Here is a 15,807-nt window from a genome sequence, read left to right on the forward strand (position 1 = left end):
TGGAGGGTGACCTACTGTGACCTAGGAGGTGCTACTGGTGACTAGGAGGTGCTACTCGTGACCTTAGTAGTTAGGTAGGAGTGCTTCTGTGACCTAGTAGTTATGGGCTAGGAGGTGCTGCTGTGACCTAGTAGTTATGGCTAGGAGGTGCTGCTGTGACCTAAGTAGGTTATGGGCAGGAGGTGGCTGCTGTGACCTAGTAGTTTGGCTAGGAGGTGCTCGCTGTGACCTAGTAGTTAATGGCTAGGAGGTGCTCTGTGACCTAGTAGTTATGGCTAGGAGGTGCTTCTGTGACTATAGTTATGGCTAGGAGGTGCTCGTGACCTAGTAGTTATGGCTAGGAGTGCTTCTGTGACCTAGTAGTTTATGGCTAGGAGGTGCTTCGGCTAGGAGGTGCTTCTGTGACCTAGTAGTTATGGCTAGGAGGTGCTTCTGTGACTAGTAGTTATGGGCTAGGAGGTGCTGCTGTGGCTAGTAGTTATGGCTAGGTGGTGCTGCGTGGCTAGGTGGTGCTGCTGTGGCTAGGTGGTGCTGCTATGGCAGGAGGTGCTTCTGTGACCTTGTAGTTATGGCTAGGAGGTGCTACTGTGACCTAGTAGTTATGGCTAGGAGGTGCTCTGTGACCTAGTAGTTATGGCTAGGAGGTGCTTCGGCTAGGAGGTGCTTCTGTGACCTAGTAGTTATGGTAGGAGGTGCTTCTGTGACCTAGTAGTTATGGCTAGGAGGTGCTGCTGTGGCCTAGTAGTTATGGCTAGGTGGTGCTGCTGTGGCTGGGTGGTGCTGTGTGGGCTAGGTGGTGCTGCTATGGCTAGGAGGTGCTTCTGTGACCTTGTAGTTATGGCTAGGAGGTGCCATGGCTAGAGGTGCTTCGGCTAGGAGGTGCTGCTGTGACTAGTAGTTATTGCTATGAGGTGCCGCTGTGGCTAGGAGGTGTCGCTGTGGGATAGTAGTTATTGCTAGGAGGTGCCGCTGTGACCTAGTAGTTATTTGCTAGGAGGTGTCGCTGTGACTAGTAGTTATTGTTAGGTGGTGCTGCTGTGGCTAGGAGGTGTCGCTGTGACCTAGTAGTTATTGCTAGGTGTGCTGCTGTGGCTAGGAGGTGCTGGCTGTGACCTAGTAGTATATTGCTTAGGAGGTGCCGCTGTGGCTAGGAGGTGTCGCTGTGACCTAGTAGTTATTGCAGGTGGGTGCTGCTGTGGCTAGGAGGTGTCGCTGTGACCTAGTATTTATTGCTAGGAGGTGCTGCTGTGGCTAGGAGGTGCTGCTGTGACCTAGTAGTTATTTGCTAGGAGGTGCCGCTGTGGCTAGGAGGTGTCGCTGTGACCTAGTAGTTATTGCTAGGTGGTGCTGCTGTGGCTAGGTGGTGCTGCGGTGACTTAGTAGTTATTGCTAGGTGGTGCTGCTGTGGCTAGGAGGTGCGCTGGTGACCTAGTAGTTATTGCTAGGTGGTGCTGCTGTGGCTAGGTGGTGCTGCTGTGACCTAGTAGTTATTGCTAGGTGGTGCTGCTGTGGCTAGGTGGTGCTGCTGTGGCTAGGTGGTGCTGGTGACCTAGTAGTTATTGCTAGTGGTGCTGCTGTGGCTAGGTGGTGCTGCTGTGGCTAGGTGTGCTGCTGTGGCTAGGTGGTGCTGCTGTGGCTAGGTGGTGCCGCTGTGACCTAGTAGTTATTGCTAGGTGGTGCTGCTGTGGCTAGGTGGTGCTGCTGTGGCTAGGTGGTGCTGCTGTGACCTAGTAGTTATTGCTAGGTGGTGCTGCTGTGGCTAGGTGGTGCCTGTGGTGGCTAGGAGGTGTCGCTGTGACCTAGTAGTTATTGCTAGGGGGTGCTGCTGTGGCTAGGAGGTGTCGCTGGGCTAGGAGGTGTCGCTGTGACCTAGTATTATTGCTAGGGGTGCCGCTGGGCTAGGAGTGCCGCGTAGCTAGGGAGGTGTCGCTGTGGTAGGAGTGTCGCTGTGACCTAGTAGTTATGCTAGGGGGTGCTGCTGTGGCTAGGAGGTGCCGTGTGGCTAGGAGGTGTCGCTGTGACCTAGTAGTTATCTAGAGGGGTGTGCTGTGGTAGGAGGTGCCGCTGTGGCTAGAGTGTTCGCTGTGACTAGTAGTTTTGCTAGAGGGTCTGCTGTGGCTAGGAGGTGCTGCTGTGGCTAGGAGGTGTCCGTGTGACCTAGTAAGTTATTGCTAGGGCGTGTACGGAGGTAGCCGCGTGGCTAGGAGGTGCCGCTGTGCTAGGAGGTGCCGCTGTGGCTAGAGGAGGTGATTGCAGGGTGTGGCCTAGGAGTGCCGCTGTGGCTTAGGAGGTGCTAGCTTCGGCTAGGGGGTGCCATGGCAGACTGGGGGAACGTTATGATTTGGTTTTATGCCGGCTCTGTAAAGAACTTGTTCTGGACTTTTTAACTGGACCCAATAATGCCTATTCTATAACACTCTCATATTGTTATGCTCAAATGTGACCTTCTCAAACCTGTTTCAGAGTGGCTTAATCGGTTAGCTTGAGGCCATTATCCAACTTTAGGCTGTGTTTCTTTACAGTCAGTTCCCTTATCTATCTTTTGTCTCTTCACTCTCAGAATATACGACACCACTTTCCCCACCTTCACTGGCCACCCCATGAACCCCATGAATGAAACAGATAACAACTGCCCTAATTCTTTACTAAACCGCTGAAATGTATTCACAGCGTTGCTGAAATTCCCCACCAACTGTCTCGCCATCTGTTGGTACTCTTCTCCAGACCGACAGCTCTCTCGAAGCATGCGGTACATCTCATATGGCACCCTATATAGTGCACTAGTTATATGGTGCCATTTGGGAAGGAGTCTATTGAGAGGTTTGTTCCTCAATAGCTGTCTAAAAGGGTGTTGGAGTGGTGTTTTGATTTCGACTGGCTTCTCAAGGCTGCTTATTAGTAATATAAATGCTTTCCTGACCGGTGGACTTAGTAATTGCAGACCTTTGTCTCCCTGTCCGCCTGCAACTGAGAAGCCATTTTGGGAATGCGTGAGCGTGTGTGGAGCAGAGATGGCTGCAGACTGCTGCCCTGGAATTTAATGCAAAAGGCATTACATGCTGACCACACCGCTCGCGTCACGTGCTGGGGCATTGGCAACAAAGCCTCCTTCACTCACGCCGCCAAACTTACCCTAGTAAAACTGACTATCCTACCGGTCCTCGACTTCGGTGATGTCATCTACAAAATAGTTTCCAATACTCTACTCAGACTGCATCCAGTTTGCTATCACAGTGCCATCCGTTTTGTTACCAAATCACCTTATACCACCCACCACTGCGACCTGTATGCTCTAGTCGGCTGGCCCTCGCTACATATTCGTCGCCAGACCCCCACTGGCTCTAGGTCATCTATAAGTCTTTGCTAGGTAAAGCCCCGTCTTATCTCAGCTCACTGGTCACGATAACAACACCCACCAGTAGCACACGTTCCAGCAGGTATATCTCACTGGTCATCCCCAAAGCCAACACCCCCTTTGGCCGCCTTTCCTTCCAGTTCTCTGCTGCCAGTGACTGGAACAAATTGCAAAAATTGCTGAAGCTGGAGACTTATATTTCCCTCACCAACTTTAAACATCAGCTATCTGAGCAGCTAACCGATCGCTGCAGCTGTACATAGTCCATCTGTAAATAGCCCACCCAATCTACCTACCTCGTCCCCATACTGTTTTTATTTTATTTACTTTTCTGCTCTTTTGCACACCAGTATCTCTACTTGCACATCATCATCTGCTCATTTATCACTCCAGTGTTAATCTGCTAAATTGTAATTCTTCGCTACTATGGACTATTTATTGCCTTACGTCCTCATGCCATTTGCACACACTGTATATAGACTTTTTTTCTTCTATTGTGTCATTGGCTTGTTTATTGTTTATTCCATGTGTTGTCTGTGTCACACTGCTTTGCTTTATCTTGGCCGGGTCGCAGTTGTAAATGAGAACTTGTTCTCAACTAGCCTACCTGGTTAAATAAAGGTAAAAAAATAAAAAGCAAAATAAATGTACACATACATGTTATTCAATCACTGCTCACGAGTGTCAACGATCGTCTGCGTAGCCAATAAACCAAACCAATAAAACTTGGTTCAATTTGTGAAGCTTGATGCGCTGCAAGTGCCACCTCCTCATTGGTTTTTAGGAGCATATACCCACGTGGGTGATTGAAAGATCAACTGAGGTCCACACTCCAGTCCAGTTGGTGGTGGTAATGCACTTTAAAGTTGGTTGCCAACCACCATATAAAGTCCAAAGAAGAAGCCTGAAGGAGAGATTACTAGAAACTGACTCGGTTTACCCTTTTATCTGTGAATTAATTGTCGGAGTAAAGGACCTTCTTCATTTCAGGTAAAATAACAACCCAATGTTTATATCCCAGAACAAATTGGCTAGCAACAGCAAGCTAGCTAGCTATATTGCCATAAATGTTTAATGCTTTTCAACCTGTCCCCAAATTAATATTGTTGGTTCAGAGTTCGTTTTGATATTTCAACCTGCGTGTCCTGATCGCGTCTGGTGTGGGTGGACAAAATCAACATGCTCGCGATGGTCAGCATGTTAGTCAGAGAAATCACTTATCTGGGAACTCAAAGATTTGACCTTTTTGAGAGTTGGATTGCCTCAGCCAGCCTGCTGTTCATATCAGCAGCCCTCTAGTTTTTCTAACTCATTTTATAACACACACATACACACACACACAGTTAAAGTCGAAAGTTTACATACATTTAGGTTGGAGTCATTAAAACTAGTTTTTGAACCACTCCACAAATTTCTTGTTAACAAATTATAGTTTTGGATAGTCAGTTAGGACATCTACTTTGTGCATGACACAAGTAATTTTTCCAACAATTGTTTACATACAGATTATTTAACTTATAATTCACTGTATCACAATTCCAGTGGGTCAGATGTTTAGCAAATGTGCATGTGTCTGCTCAAACGGTCAGAAACAGACTCCATGAGGGTGGTATGAGGGCCCGACATCCACAGTTGGGGGTTGTGCTTACAGCCCAACACCGTGCAGGACGTTTGGCATTTGCCAGAGAACACCAAGATTGGCAAATTCGCCACTGGCGCCCTGTGCTCTTCACAGATGAAAGCAGGTTCACACTGAGCACATGAGCACATGTGACAGACGTGACAGAGTCTGGAGACGCCGTGGAGAACGTTCTGCTGCCTGCAACATCCTCCAGCATGACCGGTTTGGCGGTGGGTCAGTCATGGTGTGGGGTGGCATTTCTTTGTGGGGCCGCACAGCCCTCCATGTGCTCGCCAGAGGTAGCCTGACTGCCATTAGGTACCGAGATGAGATCCTCAGACCCCTTGTGAGACCATATGCTGACACATGCACATTTGTGGCCTGCTGGAGGTCATTTTGCAGGGCTCAGGCAGTGCTCCACCTTGCACAAAGGCGGAGGTAGCGGTCCTGCTGCTGGCTTGTTGCCCTCCTACGGCCTCCTCCACGTCTCCTGATGTACTGGCCTGTCTCCTGGTAGCGCCTCCATGCTCTGGACACTACGCTGACAGACACAGCAAACCTTCTTGCCACAGCTCGCATTGATGTGCCATCCTGGATGAGCTGCACTACCTGAGCCACTTGTGTGGGTTGTAGACTCCGTCTCATGCTACCACTAGAGTGAGAGCACCACCAGCATTCAAAAGTGACCAAAACATCAGCCAGGAAGCATAGGAACTGAGAAGTGGTCTGTGGTCACCACCTGCAGAATCACTCCTTTATTGGGGGTGTCTTGCTAATTGCCTATAATTTCCACCTTTTGTCTATTCCATTTGCACAACAGCATGTGAAATTTATTGTCAATCAGTGTTGCTTCCTAAGTGGACAGTTTGATTTCACAGAAGTGTGATTGACTTGGAGTTACATTGTGTTGTTTAAGTGTTCCCTTTATTTTTTTGAGCAGTGTATTTGGCTAAGGTGTATGTAAACTTCCGACTTCAACTGTACGTACGTATGTACATGCATACATACAGTACCAGTCAAAAGTTTGGACACACCTACTCACTCATTAGGTGAGTACTATTTTCTACATTGTAGAATAGTATTGAAGACACAATTCCATATGTGTTATTTCATAGTTTATGTAGTAACCAAAGTTTTAAACAAATCAAAATCTATTTTAGATTCTTCAAAGTAGCCACCCTTTGCATTGATGACCGCTTTGCACACTCTTAGCATTCTGTCAACCAGCTTCATGAGGTTTCATTTCAATTAACAGGTGTGCCTTGTTAATTTGTGGAATTTCTTACCTTCCTAATGCGTTTGAGCCAATCAGTTGTGTTGTGACAAGGTAGGGGTGGTATACAGAAGATAGCCCTATTTGATAAAATACCAAGTCCATACTATGGCTCAAATAAGCGACAGTCTGACTGACCTTCATGTCTTAAAGTATTGACAATCTGGAAGATGTTAAGAACTTTGAAAGTTTCTTCAAGTGCAGTCGCAAAAACCAACAAGCGCTATGATGAAACTGGCTCTCATGAGGACTGCTACAGGAAAGGAAGACCCAGAGTTTCCTCTGCTGCAGAGGATTAGTTCATTAGAGTTACCAGCCTCAGAAATTGCAGCCCAAATAAATGCTTCAGAGTTCAAGTAACAGACACATCTCAACATCAACTGTTCAGAGGAGACGGCGTGTATCAGGCCTTCATGGTCAAGGAAACCACTACTAAAGGACACCAATAATAATAAGAAGAAGAAGAGACTTGCTTGGACCAAGAAACATGAGCAATGGACATTAGACCTGTGGAAGTCTATCCTTTGGTCTAATGAGTCCAAATGTGCGATTTTTGGTTCCAACCGCAGTGTCTTTGTGAGACGCAGAGTAGGTGAGCTGATCTCGCACTAGTCAAGTCTCAACCCTCGCACTAGTCAAGTCTCTGATCTCTGCATGTGTGGTTCCCACCGTGAAGCATGGAGGAGGTGTGATGGTGGGAGGGTTCTTTGCTGGTGACACTGTTAGGGATTTATTTAGAATTCAAGGCACACTTAACCAGCATGGCTACCACAGCATCCTGCAGCGATTCGCCTTCCTGTCTGGTTTGGGCTTAGTCCCACTATCATTTGTTTTTCAACAGGACAATGACCCAATACACCTCCAGGCTGTGTAAGGGCAATTTGACCAAGAAGGAGAGTGATGGAGTGCTACATCAGACCTGCCCTCCACAATCACCTGACCTCAACCCAATTAGGATGGTTTGGGATGAGTTGGACTGCAGAGTGAAGGAAAAGCAGCCAACAAGTGCTCAGCAAATGTGGGAACTCCTTCAAGACTGTTTGAAAAGCATTCCTCATGAAGCTGGTTGAGAGAATGCCAAGTGTGCAAAGCTGTCATCAAGGAGAAGGGTGGCCACTTCGAAGAATCTCAAATATGAAATATATCTTAATTTGTTTAACCCTTTTTTTGGTTACTACATGATTCCATATGTGTTATTTCATAGTTTTGATGTCTTCACTATAATTCTACAATGTAGAAAATAGTCAAAAATAAAGTAAAACCCATGAATGAGTGTATTTTTATATATTTTTTACATTTCTATTTTTTACATTTCTGTTGTGGATGTTTCGCTCCAGCTGCTACTGGCAGCCTAGGCTATATAATTGCTATAATATACAAGAAAATGGAGGCTTTCTAAGGCCTTTACCACCTTATTAAATATATTGGACATGTTACTAACCATAACCACACAAGCGTCATGGTCAAATATGCCGTTATTATCAGGTTTGTTGTTACCAGACTGGCTGTTTAGTCATTTTACAGTCAGACACTCTGTCATAAGTGTTGTGTAAAGGCACAGTGATTTAAGATGAGTGATAAGTATTAGCTGTGGTTGGGCTGACACACTGTCTGTCTGGGGAGAGAGGAACACACCTTGGGTGTATCTGTCGCAGGCTGCTCACATGGCCCTTCTCCGGCAGGCTGCCACATAGCCCTTCTCCGGCAGGCTGCCACATAGCCCTTCTCCGGCAGGCTGCTACATAGCCCTTCTCCGGCAGGCTGCCACATAGCCCTTCTCCGGCAGGCTGCTCACATAGCCCTTCTCCGGCAGGCTGCTCACATGGCCCTTCTCCGGCAGGCTGCTCACATCGCGCCTTAATTCCGACGGCAGGCTGCTCACATAGCCCCTTCTCGCGGCAGGCTGCTCACATAGCCCTTCTCCGGCAGGCTGCTCCACATAGCCCTTCTCCGGCAGGCTGCTCACATAGCCCTTCTCCGGCAGGCTGCTCACATAGCCCTTCTCCGGCAGGCTGCTCACATAGCCCTCTCTCGCAGGCTGCTCACATAGCCCTTCTCCGGCAGGCTGCTCACATGGCCCTTCTCCGGCAGGCTGCTCACAATGGCCTTCTCGGCAGGCTGCTCACATGGCCCTTCTCCGCAGGCTGCTCACATGGCCCTTCTCCGGCAGGCTGCTCACATGGCCCTTCTCCGGCAGGCTGCTCACATGGCCCTTCTCCGCAGGCTGCTCACATGGCCCTTCTCCGGCGGCTGCTCACATGGCCCTTCTCCGGCAGGCTGCTCACATGGCCTCTCCGGCAGGCTGCTCACTCGGCCCTTCTCCGGCAGGCTGCTCAATAGCCCTCTCCGCAGGCTGCTCACCATCGCCCTTCTCCGGCAGGCCTGCTCACATGCCTTCTCCGGCAGGCTGCTCACATAGGCCCTTCCTCCGGCGGCTGCTCACATAGCCCTTCTCCGGCAAGGCTGCTCAACATAGCCCTTCTCCGGCAGCCTGCTCACATAGCCTTCTCTCCGGCAGGCTGCTCACATAGCCCTTCTCCGGCAGGCTGCTCACATAGCCCTTCTCCGGCAGGCTGCTCACATAGCCCTTCTCCGACAGGCTGCTACATAGCCCTTCTCCGGCAGGCTGCTCACATAGCCCTTCTCCGGCAGGCTACTACATAGCCCTTCTCCGGCAGGCTGCTCACATAGCCCTTCTCCGGCAGGCTGCTACATAGGTGTCAGGATGAGTTGATTTTAAAACTCGCACAAGTCATTTCCTGAGCCTCATGATGTCTCATACAGCTCTTGATTATTGCTTTCTTTTCAATTTTCAAAAGATGTCTCCCTCCCAACACTTTATAAATAACACGTAACAGGCTTACAGAGGATTTTCCTCCCACTGCCATCACAATATCCCAATGATCTGTATCCTATCCAATTCTAAAACGGCCATTGATTGAGATGTGCAATCCGTTGAGTCACTCGGCTCGGCCATTGTCATCGGCAGTGATTCACTGAGCTCTGTGCTCCTGGAGTGACAGTGCGTGGTCGGTAGCTCAGAGTGGAGAACATTCAGCAGGGCTATTCCTGAACCCGCTTGACTTTCCGCAGTGATGGCATCAGGACGTCATGTGATGATGATGCACCAGTCTGACGTCAAGGCAACAGTGATACTGTCACTGGCTGAAAAACGAGATTCAAACACGGTAATTTGATGAAGAAGAGTTGATGAATGAATCAAAAGCCCTATTCGCACAGGATTCGTTTTACTGGGGGAGAGGGGGTAATGTAAATATGTGCACGTGCACAAATCAGCATATCCATAATTTAAGTCCCGTCCGAATCTGCCGCGTCGGTTATTTTTACATGGCGGGAGAGCAATAATTGCAGATTTAAAAAAACAACAACTGTTTTTCAAGGAACTCCATGGTCCTCTGAAAATACTAGTCCCGTGCGAATCGACATCTCTGTGTTTTGAGAGAAATATCTGAGATTGACAGGTGTTGCTCGCGGTTTGAGCAAGAAGGCCATATAAACAGGTGTTGCTGGCGGGGTGTCAGGAAGGCCCTAAAAAAAAATTCAGACTAAAGCCACCCTAGTCATAGACTGTTCTCTCTGCTACCGCACGGCAAGCGGTACCGGAGCACCAAGTCGAGGTCCAAAATGCTTCTAAACAGCTTCTACCCCAAAGCGAATCAAAGGGCTACCCAGACCCCTCTTTTACGCTGCTATTCTCTGTTTATTATCTATGCATAGTCATTTTAACTCTACCTATATGTACATATTACCTTGACTAACCGGTGCCCCCGCACATTGACTCTGTACCGGTACCCCCTGTATATAGCCTCGCTATTGTTATTTTACTGCTGCGGTTTAATTATTTTTAACTTATATTTTTTTAAATCTTTTTTTTTACCTAACACTTATTCTTTCTTAAACCAACAATGCTTTAAGAAGTTTTAAGGGCTTGTAAGTAAGTAAGCATTTCACTGTAAAGTCTACAGCTGTTGTATTTGGCGCATGTGACCAAATAACATTTGGATTTGAAAACAATAGGGCCTAACTGATTCGTTAAATTGATGCTTACAACAAAGTGCTGCGCGTAGTCTATATATGAAGTATCAACTTGTTTTATACGTTTTGTGCCAATGAATGAAACTTTCATTGTCATTTTAACGCAACCCTTGTTGTTTAATAGAAAAAGCAAAGCAGCATTCCTACGGAGGTCAACTTCTGGAAATGACGTTCACTTTATCGTCCGTAGCCTATGAACGCATCTTGAGTGTTCCGTTTTAGCTCACATCTGTAGGCTTGTGGGCATTTTAAGACGTCTACTGTGGATCGCTAAAATAAAAAGAATAATCATGATCACACTTCCTCAATTCAAATATTATGGCGACGCCGTACCGAACACGGTTTGGTTTAGAAACTTGGCAGCCAAGCTGGAGTTATCAGTGTAGCCTTGTTATCACCTGGACATGTTGACATATCTTTGCATAGAAAACCCTCCAGGCTTCCGTCATAACGGTCAATTTCATGAAAAAAATTACAGTTTTGGGGGGGAAAAATGAATCCCGTCTGAATGGTCCTCAGGTATAATGGACATTCTGGGGTAATAATTGCATAGCCAATGTTCCCGTAGTAATACTAGTCCCGTGCAAAATAGAGCTAAAGTTATCCTTGCTTGTTATTGGTGTACAAATCCATCAAAGAGAACCTGAAGGTCCAACTGAACATCAAAGACATGGGCCCCAGCTGAAACTACCCTTTACGCCCCAAAGTTTCCCCAAGCAGCAGAGGAAACGGAGATGGAATTAGAGGAAGACCTGTGCTGGACATTGTTCTGCACTGCAGGGTGGAGGGACAAAGTAGGCCTCGGTCTTTGTTCAATAGGAAACCCCTCTTGTTGAGGGTTAAGCTTACCGTATGATTCCCAATCAAAACCGTTATTATAACAAAGGATAATGAAGTAGTAATAAAGTTGTGATGGTTTTTGTTGTCACGTTTGGGTCAGGGGTCACGTTTGGGTCAGGGGTCACGTTTGGGTCAGGGGTCACGTTTGGGTCAGGGGTCACGTTTGGGTCAGGGGTCACGTTTGGGTCAGGGGTCACGTTTGGGTCYGGGGTCACGTTTGGGTCCGGGGTCACGTTTGGGTCMGGGGTCACGTTTGGGTCCGGGGTCACGTTTGGGTTGGGGTCACCTAGCATTTAAGATTAAGATCGCTTTCTAAGTCAAAATTCAAGCTGAGATCTAGCGCTCAGATTTTCTTTTGAAGCGTAAGCCTGTGTAACGCTAACTTAATTTATTAAGTGTAATGTAGCAATGAAGTTTGGGCCTATAGCCTACTGCACAATCCATTATCTCTGCATTTTGGCTTTTCTTGAATTGCCTGTCAAAGCATTGTTTTTCAGACCATTTTATTTACATTTTATATTTCAACATTTGAGGTACGCTGTATGATCTCACCAGTAACAGATCAGTTGTATTACTTGTGAGGCACAGCTGAGTGAGCATACATTTTAAAGAATTACCTAAAGTCCTCGCTAACAGCTACAAAAAGTGAGACTCGCACATGCACAGACAGGGAATTCTCGTTGCCTCTTCAGAAAATTGCAGGAAACACGAATCACTGATGCATTCTGTTCATGTCTTATGATAAATTAATACATTTTCAATACATTTCATTTATATTGTTGAATTCCGTTTTAATGTCTGGATTCCGAGATTCCGTCCGCGTTCTCTGCATCACGGATTTTATAGGGCCTTATATGCCCCTTCGTCAGTGATTGGTCAACGGTAGGGATTCCTCAATGAAGTTTTTGTCATTCAACGACAGACGACTAGTTTTCTTGCAAATTTTTTTATCTTGAGAAATAATGCACCAAACATCTTAGATGTAAAATGACACGATTAAATCCCTATTCAGAAGGGATACGTTTTACTGGGGCTGCTCAGGTAATCTAATTATGTACATGAGCACAAAACACCACATCTGTAATTTTAGTCCCGTCCGAATCTGCCATGCCAGTAAAAAATACTTTTGGCGGGAAGGTTTATTATCCTACCCCTGTTATTCGGCTAACTCCCAGGTCATCTGATAATATTCCCCCGCCCCCAGATAGCATATGAACATGTCGTAAGCCATTGCAACATGTTTAGAATGACAGTATATTAGCTTTAAAACTGCAACATTTTCTCAGAGAACGTGTAGCATAGCTCGCTCATGGCAGAATGCGTGGCATAGCTACCCCAAGGCAGAACGTGTGGCAGAACGCGTGGCACAGCTAGCTCGTGGCAGAACGCGTGGCACAGCTAGCTCGTGGCAGAACGCGTGGCACAGCTAGCTCGTGGCCCCAGAACGCGTGGCACAGCTAGCTCGTGGCAGAACGCGTGGCACAGCTAGCTCGTGGCAGAACGCGTGGCACAGCTAGCTCGTGGCAGAACGCGTGGCACAGCTAGCTCGTGGTAGAACGCGTGGCTAGGAGAGGGTTGAGACTTGACTAGGAGAGGGTTGAGGTCTGAGGAATGAGGAAGTTCCTATATGTATTCTGTACAGTTGACTATCAAGCTGTCTCTCGAGGTTTCGCGCCATGTTTGGCACAAAGAGATAAATAATAGTGTTGAACCTGGACAGATCTATTTACTGAGGAAAAGTGAATGCTTTATTGAAAATATATATTTGATAGAAATACTTTGATGTAAAAAAAAAAAAAAAAATGCATACATACTGTATGATCAAGGGTGTGGGGATTCCACGTCACCAAGTTCAATAACAAAACAGGCACCAGTAGCCCAAATATAATGCAAAGGGGAAGTTTATTAGGGATTTCCGTACACGGGGAAAGAAGGGAGAATTCACCAATCACCTCAGTCCTTAAGTCGTTCCGTTTCCCAGGGGTAATCCTCACACTCGGGTCCTCGGCCAATCCGGTCTCGTTTCTCTCACTCTTCATACCTCTCTTCTCTCACCTCCTCTGCCCTGTTGTGTAGGCTGCTTCTGCCTTTATCCCCAAGCACTCCCTGGCTTAACGAGCGACAGCCTTACCTCATTGGGCCAGGAAGTCCATATAAGGCCTTGGGGTGGAGCCAGCTACCTGCACGATATCTCTCCTCAATTACCACTCCCCTCACCTCTCCCTGCCGTCTGCCACAATACATACAGTACCAGTCAAGTTTGTACACAACTACTCATTCCAGGGTTTCTTTATTTTTACTATTTTCCACATTGTAGTGACGACATGAAAGCTATGAAATGACACATGGAATCATGTAGTAACCAAAAAAGTGTAAAATGCCAAGTGTTATTTTATATTTGAGATTCTTCAAAGTAGCCACCCTTTGCCACAATTACATCTTTGCACACTTTGCATTCTCTCAACCAGCTTCATAAGGTAGTCACCTGGAATGCATTTCAATTAACAGGTGTGCCTTTTTAGTAGTTAATTTGTGGAATTTCTTTCCTTAGTTTGAGCCAATCAGTTGTTGTGACAAGGTAAGGGTGGTTTACAGAAGATAGCCCTATTTGGTGAAAGACCAAGTCCATATTATGGCAAGAACAGCACAAATAAACAAAGAGAAACAACAGTCCATCATTTCTATAAGACATGAAGGTCAATCAATCTTTTCAAGACCTATGATGAAACTGGCTCTCATGAGGACCGCCACAGGAAAGGAAGACAGAGCTACTTCTACTGCAGAGGATAAGTTCATTAGTTACCAGCCTCGGAAATTGCATCCCAAATAAATGCTTCAGAGTTCATGTAACAGACATCTTAACATCAACAGTTCAGAGGAGACTGCGTGAATCAGACCTTCATGGTCAAAGAAACCACTACTAAAGGACACCAATAATAATAAAAAGAGACTTGCTTGGGCCAAGAAACACGAGCAATGGAGACTAGACCGGTGGAAATCTGTCCTTCGGTCCAATGAGTCCAAATTCGAGTTTTTTGGTTCCAACCGCAGTGTCTTTGTGAGACGCAGAGTTGGTGAACGGCTGATCTCTGCATGTGTGGTTCCCACCGTGAAGCATGGAGGAGGAGGTGTGATGGTGTGAGGGTTCTTTGCTGGTGACACTGTTAGTGATTTATTTCGAATTCAAGGCACACTTAACCAGCATAGCTACCACAGCATTTTGCTGCGATACGCCATCCCATCTGGTTTGGGCTTAGCCCCACTATCATTTGTTTTTCAACAGGACAATGACCCAGAACACACCTCCAGGCTGTGTAAGGGCAATTTGACCAAGAAGGAGAGTGATGGAGTGCTACATCAGATGACCTGACCTCAACCCAATTGATATGGTTTGGGATGAGTTGGACCGCGGAGTGAAGGAAAAGCATCCAACAAGTGCTCAGCATATGTGGGAACTCCTTCAAGACTGTTGGAAAAACATTCCAGGTGAAGCTGGTTGAGAGTATGCCAAGAGTGTGCAAAGCTGTCATCAAGGCGAAGGGTGGCTACTTTGAAGAATCTCATATATAAAAAAACACTTTTATTTGGTTACTACATGATTCCATATGTGTTATTTCATAGCTTTGATGTCTTCACTACAATGTAGAAAATAGTCAAAAATAAAGAAAAACCCTTGAATGAGTAGGTGTGTCCAAACTTTTGACTGGTACTGTATATATTTTTTAGTTGCGGTGGCAGAAGTGATTTTGCGCCACAGCTAAATGAATGCAGTGGAAACACTGGGCTGAGGCTTTGTGAGGCCCTGTGGGTCATTCTGAGGTCAAGAGTAGATGTTCAGCTGTGTGGAGAGAGAGAGAGAGGGTTTATTGCTGTTTTAACACCATTCCTGCAAGTCAGTGTGAGAATAATCTCCACCAGAATGCCTTTTTAATCAGAACCAGTTCAGATTTATCAGGGCTTTCCAAGGAAGTTCCCAGTCTCTGCCAAGCCACGGTTGCCCCGTAAGCCCGCCCGCCGTTTGATTCCTGTTTTAGCCATTTACCGATAGCAGCAGAAGCTCTTGGTTGACCTCCTCGACACTCTTCCTGCTTCACATCCACTCAGTGGCTTTGTCCTAAATGGCACCCTATTCCCTATGTTGTGCACTACTTTTGATCACCAGGGCCCATATGTTATAGTGTACAATATAGGGAATAGGGTGCCGTTTGGGAAGCTGACACAGTGCCAGAGAAGAAAACGCTGACTTTGATAAATTCCTCACTCTTATCACTCCACGATGGTCCTGGGTGAGAGAGGGTTGACTAGGCGCTATGCTGGTGTGTTTTGAATTTACTTTGTGGATTTGATTCAACTTTCAGCATGCTAGGACAGTGTCTGGTGTCCCAATAGCTGCCTGTTTATACTAGAGCACTTTTGACTACTCAAGCTTGTAAGATTGATATCCCAGCTTTTAAGGCAGGTAAAAAAATAAATAATCTGATCCCAGGAAAATGGTGTGTGCTCTGGCCTCTGGCCTCTGTCTTGCAGGTGTCTAACTGCAGCAGACGGTGGTAGGCGGAAGATGCCTTGGCAATGTAATAACTTGGCTATATTCACAGTGAGTGACAATAACGTGGCTATATTCACAGTGAGGAACAGTAACGTGGCTATATACACAGTGAG

At 46.6% G+C, this 15,807-nt stretch overlaps 1 protein-coding gene across 1 annotated transcript in view; it reads left to right on the forward strand.

The window, feature by feature from the left end:
* Nucleotides 1-15,670: 15,670 nt before the first annotated feature.
* Nucleotides 15,671-15,807, forward strand: part of LOC112070174 (signal-induced proliferation-associated 1-like protein 1) — a gene marked incomplete at its 3' end in the record, with an annotated part of 160,698 nt that continues 160,561 nt past the window's right edge. The window contains exon 1 of the mRNA XM_070438855.1: nt 15,671-15,742. The remainder of the gene's footprint in view (nt 15,743-15,807) is intronic.

Source organism: Salvelinus sp. IW2-2015, unplaced genomic scaffold (assembly GCF_002910315.2).
Source record: "Salvelinus sp. IW2-2015 unplaced genomic scaffold, ASM291031v2 Un_scaffold1250, whole genome shotgun sequence".
In the NCBI taxonomy this organism is placed as follows: Eukaryota; Metazoa; Chordata; class Actinopteri; order Salmoniformes; family Salmonidae; genus Salvelinus; species Salvelinus sp. IW2-2015.